The sequence below is a fragment of the Oryx dammah genome, unplaced genomic scaffold (assembly GCF_014754425.2).
Source record: "Oryx dammah isolate SB20612 unplaced genomic scaffold, SCBI_Odam_1.1 HiC_scaffold_13, whole genome shotgun sequence".
Classification (NCBI taxonomy): Eukaryota; Metazoa; Chordata; class Mammalia; order Artiodactyla; family Bovidae; genus Oryx; species Oryx dammah.
Window position 1 is genome coordinate 57,802,797 of NW_024070197.1, and position 16,723 is coordinate 57,819,519.

Below are 16,723 nucleotides of genomic sequence, written 5' to 3' on the forward strand. Positions count from 1 at the left end.
GGCAGGTCCCCAGCAGGCTCTCCTTGTCTCTAACTGCTGCCCCAGTCTGCCTGCAGCCCCACCTCCTCACCGCCTCTCCTCGGTCCGCAGGTGGTGGGCTCTTAGGATAATTTCTTCCTGCACGATCTCTAGCTCAGAGCTCCTCCCCATCCTTTACTGCCTCCACTTCTTCTGGTCCATAGTGAATGAGACCCTGCTCCAGACACCACAGAACAGGAGAGCCAGGAGGTCAGAGGCTGAGAGCATGTCAGACGCCCCCGCCCCAGGCCCTTGGCACACAGAAAGGGAGGGGAGAGAAAAACCAGAGGCTGAGCTGCATCACCAAGGCTGACACACGACGCCTGCCACTCGCAGACCACATGACCGTGAGCGAGTCAGTTACACTGTGGTGGAACAAGGGTTCCCCAAAGACGGCCACCTCCTAAACCCCAGAACCTGTGAATATGTGACCTTAAGCGGCAAGAGGGGACCCGGATTGCAGACTGAGTTGAGAAAGGTTGCTAACCAGCTGACCTTAAAGTAATGAGTTTATTCTGGATTATCTAGGTGGGCGTTGTGTTATCACGAAAGTCCTTATAACTGCAGGTGAGGCAGAAAAGGAGTCAGTACCAAAGCGATGCCATATGAGAAACACTGGACCTGCTGGGGCAGGATTTGAAGAGGGAAGGAGCCAACGTCAAGAAACGCAGGTGGCCTCTGGAAGCCAGAGTGATCAAGCACACGGATTCTTGCTTAGAGCCTCCAGAGAGGGGCGTGCCCTGCCGACACCTTAATTTTAGGCCCCGTGAGGACCCACGCTGGACGTAACACAATACCCTTGTGTTGTTTCAAACCACTAAGTTCACGGTAATTTACTACAGCGGCATTAGATGCAAATGCAGTCTGAGGCTCGATTTCACCACCTTTAAAATGGGGGCAGTAACGAAGGGTACAGACACTGCAGTGATGAGTAAGTACGACAGTACATGTGAAGCTCATGGAGGACCACCCAGCTAAAAGGGCAACTTTCAGTGCTTATCCGATGTGCAGTGGTCATTGAGCAAGCGAACAGAACAAAATGAACAAATGAATAAATGTGCTGGAGGCAAGAAGCAAGAAAGGGGGGTCCAGGGTGTGTGCAAGGAAGGATCAAAGTATTTGCAAATTTAAGGTTGAGTGTGTAAACAGTTAGGTCCTTGCCCTTTACTGTTCTCTGCAGAAGCTTCAAGAATATGGTACCCAGGCCCTTCCTGGAGTTTGACCCCGACTGTCTCTATTAATCTGTTTCTGGTGTGGTTGGTCAGCATCCTCTGTGCTACCACACCAGTCCCCTCCAGAAACTGATGGATGCAAACCTCCCCTAGATCTCTCGGCCAAGGAACAGCAATAATAATAGTAATAATGATAAGGGCTTCCGAGGTGGGGCAGTAGTAAAGAATCCGCCTGCCAGTGCAGGAGACACAGTTTCGATCCCTGGGTCAGGGAGATCCCCTGGAGGAGGAAACAGCTACCCACTCTAGTTTTCTTGCCTGCGAAAGCCCATAGACAGAAGAGTCTGGTGGGCTATCGTCTTCGGTGTCACAAAGAGTCAGACACGACTGAGCACACACAAAATAATAACAGTACAAGGATAAAAATCAACGACGACACTGTGAGAATAGCGGATGGTGGTATTTCATATCAGGTCGGTCACAGCATGAAGCAATAGAACAGCCTCCAAGCTATTCCCTCAAAGTCCTATGCTTTCCACCCTCCGCTTTTGCCTGTGGCAAACAATCCACGCTGATGAAACCTTGTTTCTATCGAGATTGTTTTCCCTTCCTTTCTCCCCTTGTTTCACAGTTCTCCTGTCCCAGGCCATTAGACATCTAACCTATAACAGAACAGCCTGCTCTGTCTTCACTCCCCAGCATTTTCTAAATATTCGCATTCCTCAGATGCCAGCTCCTTCCTTATTTTCTCAATTCTGTATTTGTTTACCCTCAAAAGCTCCTTTGTAGCTGCCCACATGGATCTGGGAAAATGTGGAGGCCAGCCGTCTTCCTTGGGCGGCCCAGGGCCCACCAAGAGACCCGTGTTTCCATTCCTCCACCTCGGGGCACTTTTCTGAGAACAGAACCGACGGCGAGGTCCCTGTGGACCCAGCAGCTGACCCAGCCCTTCAAACACAAATGGCCCTCCAAGGATGAGTGCGGGTTCCCCATAATCTCAGGTGGATTTTTAAACTCCTGGCTCCACGTTTTGCAAGTAGGAGCCCCACGCTTCAGCCTGATCCACATCACAGAGACCTCAGCACCCAGGGTATTTAAAAACCAGGGCACCCCGACTGTGAACTACGCCCTCGAAGGTGGCAGCCCTTGCCCACGGATTTTAAGGTCATGAGAAAACCAGTGACCTCCCCAGGACCTCCACCTTGCCCTCCACCTGGGCTGGGGACTGCCCCCTGCAGAAGGCCAGGAGGGAGAGCACTGAAAAACAGTGAGCTGTGGGCCCAGTGCACCCAAGAATTAGGAGGAATGATGTCTCTTTGGTCAACAAAAAGCAGTTCTTGTCTCCAGCATGGGCTCCAGCAGGACTTGCGGTCCTGGAGTTGGAGTCTAGAATCATTTCTTGTTTGGAGAGAGAGTCATTTCCTTGTTTCATACTCTATTGCCTCCCCAGTGCTTTTAGAGAAAGCTCCAACTGCCCTTCAGAACCTTCTGGAACCCTGCTTCTATCTGCTCATCTGCTGCACCCACTTCCTGGCACACAGTCACCTTTCAGCTGTCCTGCACTGTTAGTGAATCCCAGCAGCTCTCCCTGCTTTCCAGACTTCAGTGCCCCTGGGACAGCTCCTGTCCCCACCTGGGTCATGCTTAATCACCCTTCAAACCTCAACACAGTGGTCATTTCCCCAGCTCCATTTGAGGTCTGTCCTAACTGATTGATTGATAGGTAGGGCATAGAAGATCCCAGCATTTTGCACCTGCCAACTCAATTCATTTACTCTTTACCACCACCCCATGAAGCAGCTAAGACTATAAACCCATTTTACCGTTTGGGAAACTGAGTCCAGAGAGCTTAAGTAAACATCCATGGTCGCAAAGCTGACAAGAGGCAGAGCTGGGACAAGCAGCCCAGTTCTGGTGTTAGCCTGGGCTCTGTACTCAGTGAGATCTGGATTTTCACAGCTGTGTAAACTTGAACTGCTTACTTAACTGACTATGAACTTTACTTATCTCATCTAAAAAAAAAATGGGATTACAAAGAGAATCTGTGAAAAGGTAAGAATGGTCAGGATAGCTTAAAACATAATGTGTCCTAGACACCTTCCATGGAGTAAACACTAAGTCAAGACCTGGTAACTTTAGTGCCTCCCTCGCAGCCCTAGTCGCACCAGACTAAGTCGTGGCCTGAGCCCCCCATACAGGGCAGGAACCTCAGGTGGTGCCTAATTCAGAGCTCAGCAGATCTTTGGAATTTAGTAACAGAGGAGTGAATGATTGCATCTAGTCTCGCACACTTATCACACCAGGCCCATCATGAGCACTCAATTAATATTAATCATAATTATCACCATCATAAATTAATAATAATTGTTATCCCTGTTTTCTGAGATGGTGTAACATAACAGCAGCCCCAGCGACAGGACTTCCACTTTATCATCTGTAGTGAGTGAAGGACAGTCACAGTCTCCTAGCTGATTCAAAAGAAACGCTGCAGACTCGGCAGCTGTGCCCTCTGAAGGTGGAGAGCAGGAGTCCGAATCTTATCACCCGATGAGCTGAGATCCCCGTGGTTGTTCAAAACAGGCGACCAGGGGACAGTGGAAAAGTCAAACGAGGTCGAATCCCAAACAGCCCAATCATTTACCCGCAATGGGAATCACTGACCACAGGGCCGGGTCAATATTAGGGCAAGTTACATATCAATGTGGGGTCATTAGTTTCTGTTCTTCCCAGTTCCGGGAGAGCAGATTGGCCCTGGGCCAACCCAGGGGAGGGGGCACCGGCCGGGTGGACTCTAACCGTGAAAAACAAGATGCTAGGAGGTTTTATGTTCCTAGAGCTTAAAGGTCAAACCGAGCTGTGGTTACAGTGTCCATATGCTTTCCGGATATGCCGTCCACGGGAATGAAGGATGGCCAGCTTGCGGGAAGGAGTCGGGAGGCCGAGTCCTCTGATGCCGGCCGGGACAGAAGTGCTGCTCTGGGTTGTCCCGGAGGGCTCTGGGAAAACGGCAAACAGCGTGTCGAGGGGCCGAGCCGGGGCCAGGGGATTAAGGAGGAATATTGTCCTTGTTGCTAACTGTCATAGTTTACTCCTTCATGGAACCCATCCGGGGGACTGTGCTGGGAGACTTCACGCATGCTTCACTTAGCGCTCACAGATGCCTCAGGGGCAGGGCGAGGGGGATTATTCCCATAATTACACAAATAAGCTCTGTTGGTCATGAACCCGCCTGCAATGTAGGAGACCCAGGTTTGATTCCGGGGTCGGGAAGAGCCCCTGGAGAAGGGATAGGCTATCCAGTCCAGTATTTTTGAGCTTCCCTTGTGGCTCAGCTGGTAAAGAATCTGCCTGCAATGCGGGAGACCTGGGTTTGATCCCTGGGTTGGGAAGATCCCCTGGAGAAGGGAAAGGCTACCCACTCCAGTATTCTGGCCTGGAGAATTCCATAGACTGTATAGTCCGTGGGGTCGCAAAGAGTCAGACACGATTGAGTGACTTTCATTTCACACAAATAAGGAAGCTGGGAAGTTCTGGACTGCCCAAGCTGATCATCAAACAAGTGGCAGGGAAGGGATTTCCAGCTCAATGCCATATGCCTCCAAACTCAGCCATTCGATGGATGTGGGGAGCTGCTCACACCAAAGCCAACCCCTCCTTTGTCTTCACTTAGAGGTCCCTGATTCCATCATAGAGCAACCACGCACTCCCCATACCCCGGGAGATATTGGCTCTCCCAGAATCCCCTGCAGCTGGGATAGCCAAGGACAGGGCCACAGGGGAAGCCGCCAGGAGGGGCGAGCTCGCTGTACCGGAAGGAGGGGGACAGGCTCATCTCTCTCTTCTTCTCCTGCCTCATGTGGGTTCTTGAGCCTGGAAAGAAGGAGGCCTTCTTCTTTTTATAGTTTTCTCCCCCAGTTTTATTGAGGTTCAACTGACAAAAAGTATATATATAAGGTGTACACTTTAGGGATTTGACAGATGTATGCATTGCCAAATGATCCCCGTGACCAAGCTAACACAGACACATCTACACACAGCTGCCCATGTGTGTGTGTGTGTGTAAAACATTTAAGATCTATTCTTAAATTTCAAGTATTTTCAAATACACAATGCTGTGTTATTAACTAGAGTCGCCAGACTATGTTAGAGCTCCCATAACTTACCTTGTAACTGAAAATTTGCACCGTGGATGCTAAACACACACACACACACACAATGGAATATTATTCAGCCATAAAAGAAGCACACCTTGTCATTTGCAACAACATGAACGAACCTGGGGAACATTCTGCTGTGTGTGTGCTGAGTCGCTTCAGCCGTGTCCGACTCTGCGACTCTACGGACCATAGCCCGCCAGGCTCCTCTGTCCACGGAGATTCTCCAGGCGAGAATACTGGAGTCGTTTGCCGTTATGTGAAGTAAAAAAAGCCAGACAGAGAAAGGCAAATACTGCGAGATCTCACTTGTATGTGGAATCTGGAAAGGAGGCGGAAGCTGCCTTATGCACAGAAGGCTTCTTGTGCTCGTGAGGGAAACACAGAGAACATCTCAGCGACCTCAGAACTGGGGTCATTTTCTAGCTGAAGCTACACCTACGGCCCCTGGGCCTTCTCGTCAGTATAACAGGCAAAGTGGGCAGCCACGCACTTCCTGGCCAGGGCTCCCGAGTCCCCCAGCAGGAGCTGACGTGCCCCAGGGCCACGTCTCCATCACTGCCTTCAGGGAAGAGACGGAATAAGACAGAGAATGAACGGAAAATGGACAGAAGGTGCCCCATCTGAACAACTGGCACCTGGGCCCCATGGCACACGCACTCCTCAAGCCTTGCTCTGCCCCGCCCTCACTCTCCTGGGTCTGAGGACCCAGTCCTGCCCCGGCCCCCGGCCGCAGTGGCCAGCTGAAACCTCTAATTGCCCTTATCATGTACTAATTAGCATTTAATAAGCAGCAGCCCGGCAACCCAAACTGGAACAATGAAGCGACCTGGTCCCCACTTCAAAGATGAAGAAACTCAGATCAAGATGCTAACAGTGGCCATAATGAAGGGTCGCACACGCCTCCCCGGAGCGAATGCTGCGGTGAACCCAGAGCCGCCCAGCCTGGGGTCCGGTTGCAGGCCAGCCCAAGGCTTTGTAATCAGCCACCTCCGAGGCCCCGGGCGTTGGCAGAATTAACACAGGCACGGTTCCTTTCAAGGGGAGCCAAGTGGCAAGTATCTAGATGGATGCTGTAAGGTGGCCCCAACACTCGTCTCTGCCAGGTGTGAGTTCTTGGGGTTGGGAAACTCTGCAAAGAGCTGGGTGGGGCCCCCCTGTGGCCTTGCCATGGGGCGCTGGACTTGGGCAGGTGTAAGTGGGCCATCACTGTCGCACAGAACTGCCCACGCTTGGGGACATTCCCATGGAGACCGGCTTTCTCACCTGCATGTTTTAGGCCTCCCCACCTTCGTCCTCACCACTAACTCTGTCCTTCCTCTTCCGAAAAGCCTTCCCAGACTGCTTCCTCTACTCCACCAGCTCCAAACAGCCCATAATATCTTATGGAAATGGCCTGTTATATGCACTGTGCAGTCCACAAGGACAGGTACACACTGGCTTGTACACATTGTACATACACAATATATTCTCCTAATGTAAATTCAGTAAATATCGGGGGGGGGCATTAATTTGAAGAACTTACTCTTGTCACATTTTCTTATTTTTACCCTTTACTTTCATTCTCCTCCCCATTGATTATACACAGAGTGGGGGTTAATTTTTCCTGTTTGCCAGTTTAAAAAAAAAGGCAAAATATAAGCATCTCTTCCTTTAAAGCCTGGTTCCCTTTCCCATGTGAGAAAGTCAATGATTAATAACTAGGTTGTTGGACTTTCAGACACTGTGTTGTCTCATCATTATTTTTCCCCAGGTCAGCACCTATTCACCACACTGTCTGCTCTGGGCTAGTAGAAAAATGCCAGAGAAAAATATAAAAACAAATTTCATACACCAGTTCAGCTCTCCTGGTCCTTAGAACTTGGGCTGGAGTGCAGACTTCAAAAATCTGCAGCAGCCCTGCCATAGTTAGAGGCAGTTCTGCAGAATGACCCAGAGACCACTTCCCCGAGTCAGAGCTCAGATCTCAAGTCAGGGAAGGGCAGAAGTGTGCGCACTGAGATGTCTGGGGATGCTTGCTGGAGGCAGGTAGTCTTGTGGACAGGATAAAGGATGCTTCTTGGGGTTGGACGCTAGAGACCTCTGCTTCATTTACCCATCACTGGGGACAACGCTGGCAAGAGTCCTGCCTGTAGGGATCTTTTAGTTTGGTTCGGGAAACAGGTAATTTAAACCCACAAGCTTTACACAATTTGGAATATGCAGAAGAGAAACGGAAAGGGCTCAGGGATATTGAACCCCGCCAGGGCAGTCCAGACAGTGCTTCCTGGAGGAAGAGACTCCCAGGTAAAGATCTGACAGCTGAGTTATCCAGGCAACAGAAGGGAGTATAACAGGATGTAGAATCATGTCCCACGACAAGAGCACGTGCAGATGTGAGAGCCTGAGGAAGGGGTTTCTGACAGCCGGGACTTGGAGTGTGAGATGCAAAGTGCCGATTGTCTAAAGGCCTGAGTCCGAAGTCTCAGATTTGAGCTGTGGAAGGCCAGCCATGAGCTGTGGAAGAGGCAGTGGCCTTGTATGGACGCTTGTCTTGCCCACACTTAATAAGTGACATTTCAGAGGGATTTGATGGAGAAACACGGAGAGGGACAAGGCAGTGAGCTGCAGGTACCCCAACTCTGCCTGTCCCTCTGCCCTGGACAGCGTAGAATGTTCCCATGACCAGGCCAAAAAAAGGGATCCCACAGTCTGTTCACACTGTGCATTTCAGATAGAGAAAACTGCTAGGACAAATGTCGGAAGGGTCAATAACACGGTAAAGGCTGATTATCAACCATTTAATCTGTAGTAAAGGTTTTACAAGCAATTTTAGTTTCTTTAAGGGAAAAATACGAAGCCACTGCTTTGTTATATGTACTAACTGTGCACTTAACACACACACACACACACACACACACAGACATACACACCCCCCTCTGTGCCAAGTTAAATGTGTATACCAGATGGCAGTTTATTTCTAAATGCCACATGAAGATAAGATTCGACATGCATGCGTGTGTGTATAGAAAGTTCTATGATCCTGGTGGATCTTGGATATGCACACATTGAGAAACATACCAGAGAGTTACTAAGAAGAGCCTGATTTTAGTTAATACTCACCCTAATCCCACAAGGGCGGTGTCGTTACCTCATGTGTTGTGGGGATTAGGTCAGATCGTACATGAGAAGCTCACTGCCTGATACATACTATACTTTCTGTAAATAATAGCTGGTAATATAATTATTACTTGTGGGCATGCTTCTCCCTTTTATCTCCCTACCTCTTGGTGGCCGTGTGAACTGGGGCGGTTCTTTCTGTTTTGCTAAGTTTCAGGCCCCTCATCTGTAAAATGGAAAGAATCAACGGCTAGATTAGTTCAGAGGATTCAAAGCATTTCTCATTTTGGCTGAAGAGTCTTGTGTCCAAACAAAACTATGTGGGAGGCTGATTCAAACTGGAGTTTTTCTGGCTGTTTTGCATAAACTCTTAGATCTTTTTTTGTTTGTTTGTTTTTTGAAGTCGAAGACTGTTTTACTTCACATCTCAGAGTCTTCGTTCCTTCTGAAAAACGGAGCTGTTGATGCACCTGACCTGATGGGGTGGTAGCCACGAGGACCTGAAATAGTGCGTGCCAAGTGTCTGAGGTCTTACAAAGTGCCCACATCCACCTTGATTTTATCCTGCCCTTCCCATCTCTCCTGTTTGGGGAGGCCTAGCTCCCACCCCCTGCTGTGATCCCAGATTCTTCTCCGAGGGAACAGGTCCTTGAAGCCACCCCAGGGCCACTAGAGGGATGTCCTCAGTTATTCTCTCTGCCTGGGGTGGAGCAAGGGTCCTGACTGATAGCCGGGCCCCCAGCAGGCAGAGGGAAAGCACATGCTCAGAAGTATTCAGAGCTCCTGTTGGATGGAGCGTCAGGCTCCGAGAAGCCTACGGATCAATGAGCTTCACAGTGTTCCCCATCTGTTCTTACCTGAGATCACTCCCACTGTGCAATCGCAAGATGGGGTGCTTTCAGGGGAGTCAGCCAGGGCGGAGGAGACAGACGCTCTCAAGGTTCTTCTTACTAGCATTTTTAGAACCTGAGAGTCGGCGGGGGGGTGCTTTTTCCTGCCCCAGAAGCTCAATTTATTGAGCTGAGTCAAATTACTGTACATCCTGACAGAAGCCTCGCTGCCATTGATCAGTCCTGAAGCCCTCCTCCGCGTTGCACCGCCGTTTCAAGAAAGAGCATGTTCTCAGAAATAAGTGTGATCTGGGAATGACCCCTGGGGCAGCATCCTGCCCAGTGGAGAGAGAGGCATTCTGGGAGGTTGACAATCGACAGGCCGGAGACACACCTGGGTGCTGAGGGTGGCTCCCCCCGGCCATTCTCGCTGCGGCACACCAGGCTCAGTGAGCCAGGCTGGGGCTTCAGCATGCCAGACGACAAGGAAAGAAGGGGTGAGGCAGAGCTTGGTCATGCTCTTCTGATTTTAAAATGGAGAATATTAACTTCCTAGCACCAGTTTGGATTTTGTAAATATTCTGCAGGCTTAGGCCATTGTTTGATGTAGGTTGAATATTGCACTTAATGACATTTAATGGTGGGTGTGTAGTACGTGTGTGCGTGTGTGTGTGTGTGTGTGTATTTGTGTATATCCAAATTTATGTACACAAAAAACTTGTACATAAGTGTTCATAGTGGAGCAGTATTCACAACAGCCAAGAAATAGAAACAATCCAAATGTCCATCAGGAAAAGAATAAGCAAAATCAAATCAAATCAAAATAAAAAGAGCCCACATCTTCTTGCGTGCACGCCTACCCCTTCACTCTAGAGCTGACTCTTTGCGACCCCATGGACTGTAGTCCGCCTGGCTCCTCTGTCCATGGAGTTTTCCAGGCAAGAGTACTAGAGTGAGTTGCCGTTTCCCGCTCCAGGGGATCTTCCCGTCCCAGGGGTTGAACTGCGTCTCCTGTGTGTCCTGCATTAGCAGACGGATTCTTTCCTGCTGCACCACGTGGGAAGCCGCCTACATCTTCTTAGTGGGAACAAATGAACAGACTTCAATGTAAGGGCAGTTAATTGCATACCAAAAAGTGAAAATGAACAAAAGACAGAAAAAGAGTATCAAAACAATCTAGAACGTCTCTGTTCTAGAGAATCCAATAGTTTGCAAACAGATTACTTGTTTGGCCCACTAGGTCATTGGTTGACATAATTAGTTAATTCCTGGGAAGGGTTATGTGTGTGTTCTTTATTAATTGACATTTTCCTTTAACAAGGAACATAAGGACCAGGAAAAAAATGTCATTATCCGAGAGTAATGGGTTTTCTTTCGAGAAGCCCATGTGTTTAACGAGGATAGCATCTTTCATCCTGCAGCATTCCAAAGGTATTTAGAAACTTTATGGGGCTTGAAATGGAGCCACCTCTGGCACGAAACCTGGGAACACCTCTCGCCATTTGAGGACAGGATGTGCGGAATGCCAACCGAAACTACCCAGAGCACATAATTACCAGTTGGAATTATCAATTACCGACTGGAACTGGTCCAGGCCCCAGGCTCAACTCTTGTGACAAACATCAGGGGTTATTTAAAGACCACACATGATTTGACATCTTTGCTCTGGCCTCAACACCCTCTCAGACCCCAGAGGAGAGAGTATATTAAATAGATTAAGTCTCCCCCAGTGGCTGACTCATGAGAGAGGGGCCTCAGAATTAGGCACAGTTACTGCATTCCGTGATTTCCTGGTCTTGGTTGCAAGCGGTGAGCTCTGAAGAGCCAAGGGCTCTAAGTGCTGTCGCTGTTGTTCAGTTGCTCAGTGGCGTCTGACTCTTTGTGACCCCATGGCCTGCAGCACGCTAGAGTTCCCCACCCTCTACTGTCTCCTGGAGTTTGCTCAAATTCATGTCCATTGAGTCGGTGATGCCATCCAACCATCTTATCCTCTGTTGCCCCCTTCTCCTCCTGCCCTCGATCTTTCCCGGCATCAGAGTCTATTCCAATGAGTTGGCTGTTCACATCAGGTGCCAAAATACTGGAGCTAAGTGCTAAGTACAGGGTCTTTTATCTGCTCTGGTCCAGAATGCCAGCACATAACAGGCAGGTGCCCAGAATTATCTAGAAGTATCTTCATGCAGACAGATGTAGGGAGGCTGAAGGGTGACTTTAACAATTTGAGTTATGAAGTGTAAGCACGGGTGTGGAACTCAAACTTGTGGCCCACGTGTGAACATGCTCCTGAGTGTAGTCAGAAATCCCCATGGCTTGGGGATGCATTTGTGGATTCATATCTGGCTGTGCAGATGTGGCTTTGGGTTGGTTGGTTTTTCAGTTTTGTTTATTCAGTAACAATAAGCTATTGCCAGACAGCAGCCCAAGACTCAGTCCTCTGCAGTATCCAGTCAGTGAACAGATAGAGCAAGCAGTCAGGCAGCTATGGCTCCGTGTGATGAAAGTGCAAAGCAGGTAGTTGCAAGTGAGTTGACCCGTGTGAACATCTCTGGTCTCCTGTGCTCACATAAGGATGCATAACTCCGCATTACAGTATGCTTGGAAAATAGCAGAAGTTTGCCAAATGGCGGCAAGCTGGGGATACTGGGACACTTTATGGTGAAGCGAGGGTCATCAGTGGACCCTTGGGTAAGTGCCCTTGGTGACGGGAGGTGTGGGGTGACACTAAGGCTTGAACCGCCAAGCCTGCGGCCACAGTAACTGCACTCTGTCCCCCTCCAGCTGAACCAGCGTGACTGTGGGTCTCATGTCAGGACAGAGGAAGGGGCGTGTTTGTTCCTGGAAGTCAGGCTGTGCTATGTAAAGGGCTGGGATGTTGCGTAGGTATGTATGTGTGCGTATTTCCTTGTCTGGTTCTCAAAGGCCATTTTGGATCTCAAAGATCGTTATAAATCCACCACAACTGTGGGAATATAAGGTTTTTGTGGTCCATCGCTGCTAGTTTGCTGTGCCTCTTTCTGGTTTTTTATTAAGTGGATCATGGGGGGAAAGAGGAAAGAAGGGAAGCGAAGCGCACTTATTTTTATGCCACCTGCTCTCAGGCTCTAAACCGAGCAGCATCTGTTGTCTCCTCTTGACCTGAAAACCTTCCCAAGGAGGGGTCAGGTGCCCAGCGGCAGTGGAAGAGGCCAGGCTGGGTCCAGCCACTCACGTTCAGCTTCCTTTCTCCTCATCACCTGGATTTCTGGTCATGATGTCTGACGTTCAGAGCCTTTCTCACCTGGAGCTCTTAAACTGGACACAAAACACAGAAAGTGACTGAAGTGGCTTTTTCCTCACTCTCCCCAAACGATACGTAACCAGAACATCTCTGGGGGCATCCCAGGTGGCGCTGGCACCAGCAGTGCAATGAACCCGCCTGCCAGTGCCAGAGACATTAGAGACACGGGTTCGGTCCCTGGGTCAGGAAGATCCCCTGGAGGATGAAGCGGCAGCCCACTCCACTGTTCTGGCCTGGACAGTCCTGTGGACAGAGGAGCCTGGCAGGCTACAGTCCATAGGGCTGCTACAGTCCGTGGGGTCACAAAGAGTCAGACACGACTTAGCAACTGAGCACGCATGCAGGGAACATCTCCAGATGCAGAGAAGCCCGTTCAATACCCAGAACCATCCTAGAGGCAGAGAAGTCCAGTCATCACACGCAGTGCATGGCTTAGAACCTAATTCTCTTGCAAAATCCAAACTTCCAGAGGCTTCTAGAGTGAAGGTCTCATGCAATGCTTGAGACAAACCCGTCTCCTTCTGAAAAGCCTTCTGTGACTCATGGACTTCCCGTGGCTATGTCCTTTGGGTGTCCTCCTGATGCTACATTTTCAGAGGTCCCTTCCTAAAATAGAAGTCCTCGTTCCCATCAGTCTCTGCATCCTAGTTCTTTCCTTCCCTGTGGTTGTTAAAAACATTTGAAATCTTCAACTGTTTACTTGTTTATCATCAGCCTCCTCTTCCGAGTAGGTAAACTCCATTAAGAGGTTTAATCTTCCTTGTTCATGTCTGAATCATCATCAGCGTTTAAATTGCAGTGCATGGTATGTTCTCAATAAATACTGGTGGGGTTGATGAATTATTGATTCATATCAAGACTTACCAAGTCCTAGTAAAATACTTGAATATACAGAATTAAGTGGTTTTCTAGTCCATGTGTGTGCATGCACGCACACAAACACATCCCAGAAACATCTGTTTCTTGATTTTTTTTTGCTCCTTTTTGTGGACTTCCTAAACTTAGCACACCCTTCCCAAAAGGCAGGGTCATAAATATTCAGCCTGGTTTATCTCTGACTGCTAAGACCACGTTAGCCCGAAGCTGCCCATTGGGAAGGGTGGCTGGCTGTCTCCTGGACGGACGGCAGGATGCCCACAGGTGGGCGGGAAGGGATGAAGGAGCAGGGGATGGAATAGGAGACAGACACCCCCCCACCCCGTTCATGGCACTGAAAGAATGATGGGAGAATCTCCCGATATCGATCGCATCCGCTTGGCTAATAAAATTGACAAGAGTTTGTCAGAGTGGCTCTGTGGCTCCGGCAGGAGAAGTGAAGGGGAGGATTCGGGAGGGGCACGAAGGGGCAGCTCTGGAGGGAGCGGGCTGTGGGACAGAGGGGCTTTCTAGGGCGCCGGGGCCTGCCCAGACACTCGGCTCCCCGCACCAGGCCCAGGCACGCGCCTGAGCAGCCCACCTGTGATGAAATTGGACCTTGCTGAGCCCCGAGGAGCCAGAGCTGCCCCACAGGCCTAGCACCACGGGGCAGTCTGATTTCACGTTCATTCATCAGGTGGTGGTGTTCAGACTTCAGTCAGTGCTAACGTGAGTGTGCCGACAACATCCACTTGTGAATGCCTAAAAAATTGACAATGTCTATAGGGCGTACATTTCTATTCACACACAACACATCTGTATCTATATATCTCCTCTAGCAATAGCTAATTTTAGAAATAGAACTATAATACAATGTTGCATTAGTTTCAGGTGTACAGCAAGGTGATTCAGTTACACATACATATGTGTGTGTGTGTATATATATATATATATATATATATATCAGAGAAGGCAATGGCACCCCACTCCAGTACTCTTGCCTGGAAACTCCCACGGACGGAGGAGCCTGGTGGGCTGCAGTCCGTGGGGTCGCCGAGAGTTGGACACGACTCAGTGACTTCACTTTCACTTTTCACTTTCATGCATTGGAGAAGGAAATGGCAACCCACTCCAGTGTTCTTGCCTGGAGACTCCCAGGGACGGGGGAGCCTGGTGGGCTGCCATCTCTGGGGTACCACAGAGTCGGACGCTACTGAAGTGACTCAGCAGCAGCAGCAGCATGTATATGTGCATGTATGTGTATTCTTTTTCGGACTCTTGTCCATTACAGGCTGTCACACGGTATTGCATATACTTTCCCGTGCTATATACAGCAGTGATGTATATTTTATGTACAGCAGCGTGTGTATAGCAATCCTAAATCCCTAGTCTGTCCCTCCCTTTCCTTCCTCACTTGGTCACGCTCACGTATTTCATCGTATTTATATACTGTATGTGTGTCTGTGTGCTCAGTCGTGTCTGACCCTTTTCGACCCTCTGGACAGTAGCCTGTCAGCTCCTCTGTCCTTGGAATGCACCAGGCAAGAATACCAGAGTGGGTTGCCATTTCCTACTCCAGGGGATCTTCCTGACCCAGGGATCCAACCTGCGTCTCTTGGTTCTCCTGCATTTCAGGCAGATTCTTTACCACTGCGCCCACCACCTGGGAAGCCCTCTCCTTTTAATAAGATCAATCAATTATTTTAATGGAGAGAAATTAAATGGAATCGGGTTTTTTCGTCTTTTAGCACTGCTGTATTTTTAGTCTCTAACAATGATATGAAAAGCAAATAAAACCATGAATAGAAGGGAAGTTGGAAAGGGGCACACATGTAGAAAATTATGAGCATTCAACTGAGAGTAGGATAAAGAATAAGAATATCTTAACCCTGAAGAATTGCTCCAATATTGAACATATATTAATTTGAATGCCTAAAAACAATATTTATCTGGAAAAATAATAAAGTAATAAGGCATGTGCACATGCTCAGTCGCTCAATTGTGGCCCCATGGACTCCTCTGTACATGAGACTATCCAGCAAGGATATGAGCGTTGCTTGCCATTTCCTATTCCAAGGGCATGGTGGATATTAAAATGTTATTTTGAATATAAATGTGTAATTTCAAATATGTTAAAAATATAATTGGATCAAGTAAAAATGTAACAAATGACTGCATTACAAATTTTTGATTATAAAAATACTATAAGAATATTAAAAATCATTTTAAGAAAAAAATACCACTGACTGGTGGTGGGGTATTCAAGAAGCTTTTGATCCACATATCAGTAATATGTTAATATCGATGATAAAGCTATTTGGAGCCACTTATGATTATAAAAATAAAAAATGTATACAGGTAATCACAGTTAACTTAAAAATATTAAAAATTATAAAGAAGACACTATAAGCACATTACACACAGATGATCACGATGAAGCTTTCCTTCCAAACTGGGTTTCATGTATGTACATTGGGAGAGGCCCCAGTGATGTAAATTCTGAACCACGGGATTTGCATAGCTAGTATTCCAGTCCCCTCCTTGTGTGCTATACAGTGGTAATTTTCAGTTCTTCTCATCATTTAGTTTTCACGGCTGTCTATAACTTGACTGTAGAGATGAGCTGAAATTTGATAGTGCACTCCTATCAGAATGTTGTTTCCAGATTTTTCCTGTTTGTGTATATAGTGAAGCAATGAGTGGGGTTTGTATACACAGTTGGCTCTCATTACTCTCCATAGGGATGTTCTGTAAGGTCAGAACAAACACTGAATTCGCTGACACTGAGCCACTGCTCCTAGGGGAAGCACAGGGCTAGGTTCCTACCAACCTCCGGTCATAACATTTTCATCAGCTGGTCAACACATGACCTCATTTGATGTGTTTCTGGTTAAACACAAAGACGCTTAACATCTATTGTTGATTCGTTAACAATGAACTCATGCCCAGCGGTACTATATCTCATGCCTGAATGAAGCTTATCTAACGCCTCTATTTTCTCCATAAGACATGTCACAGCATGCTTGCTCTTAGGTACACTGCACAGAGCTTCAGCAGTGCAACTAGGGGCCCATTTAAACAGAAAAATCACCAAGAAAAAGCACAAAAATGTGGAAGACATGGCACTACATAGACTATGAAAAGGACACTGTCTACAGAATGAGAAGTAAAACAAGAATGTCATCTTGTTTGACCTCAGTTGGAATCACATGCATCCGACAGCTTGACTCTTTTGCTTCTCTGCTGTCTGCCCATGAATGACTACAAAAACACTGCAAGTATTGATCTTGGAGCTACACATAAATTTCAGCAAAAAGG